Here is a 1,177-nt window from a genome sequence, read left to right as displayed (position 1 = left end):
AGACGGCGACGGCATGGCGGCCGTAGCGCTATGGTTAGCCTGGGCCGAGGGGGCGTCGGGGGAATGGGTCGCATTCCACCTCGCGCGGTGCGGCGAGGCCGACTGGGCGAAGGAGATGACGGCGGCGGGGCAGGGAGGCGTGGGCTGCTCCTGTGATTGGAGGGATAAAGAGACAGAGGGGCGAGGCGGGATGGAGAGAGGGCCACACTAGTGCTGGAGGAGGCGTCTTAGGTCTTCACAAGGAAAGTTGTTGCCCTTTTATACGCCTATGCATGAAATGACAAAAATTCCTTTGGCGGTGCACTGTAATTGCACGCGGTGGCACACCGGGAGTGAAACTATTCATTGCAATAGTGCTCATGTTCGGTCCGACGGCCTAGGCCTTCCAAGCGCGCGATCCAACGGCCGAAAGTGCATCAAGAAATCGAGATGGACGGCCGGATGTCTCTAATAGTTGTGAGAGCTCGAAGCTTGCCTAGGTTCGTGTTTCTCGATAAACTGATGGCCGTGAGAGTGGATATTAAGATAAATGGAGCCTAACTCTCACGCATCTTGATTTCGCCGTTCTTCGGTATTCTCAATTATTGAAGTATCAAAAAAGCTGTCTATTATTTTAATGAAAAAGGACTATCTACAAAGCAATTAAGTCCTGTAGCTCAGCTGGTTAGAGCGCTGATCCGATGTACCAGAAGTCACGGGTTCAAGCCCCGTTGGGACTAATTCTTTTTCTTAATTGCGATTATGCTTTCCTTTCTTGTATTATATACTATATATTACGCCCGTACGGCCCAAAACGGATAGCCCAGCAAACGATCCATGAAGGAGCACCACCGCGTAGCCACGATCGGTTAGTACGTTTCTTCAAGCGACACCGTCAATCCATGTTGCCTCCGATTGCAAGGAGGTGATAGATAGCATAAAGGAGAAGAATCGAGCGGAATACAGCGCAATTGTGCATGAAATCATTAGCCTACGCTAGCAGTTTTATTTTTTGTAATTTCGTTCATGAGTTTAGGAGCTCCAATGTGGAGGCTTACAATTTAGCAAAGCATGCTTTGAAGCTTGGGGTCAGCCGCCGTGTGTGGTTAGGTCACCCCGGAAACCTCTCTTTCGTCCCGGTTCAACTGGTGACGACGTAATAAAGCTTTGCGAATTGTCTCAAAAAATCTGTTTTTTT

The 1,177-nt window shown here is 49.6% G+C and overlaps 1 non-coding gene across 1 annotated transcript; it reads left to right on the top strand.

Moving 5' to 3' along the window:
• The first annotated feature begins 645 nt into the window (after positions 1-645).
• TRNAI-GAU (transfer RNA isoleucine (anticodon GAU)) lies at positions 646-719 on the top strand. Its single transcript has one exon. It is a non-coding gene; the product is annotated as a tRNA-Ile (tRNA).
• The last annotated feature ends 458 nt before the right edge of the window (positions 720-1,177 follow it).

This window comes from Triticum aestivum, chromosome 6A (assembly GCF_018294505.1).
Source record: "Triticum aestivum cultivar Chinese Spring chromosome 6A, IWGSC CS RefSeq v2.1, whole genome shotgun sequence".
Classification (NCBI taxonomy): Eukaryota; Viridiplantae; Streptophyta; class Magnoliopsida; order Poales; family Poaceae; genus Triticum; species Triticum aestivum.
Note: the sequence above shows the minus strand (reverse complement) of the source record. Positions and strands in the feature narration are given on the sequence as shown.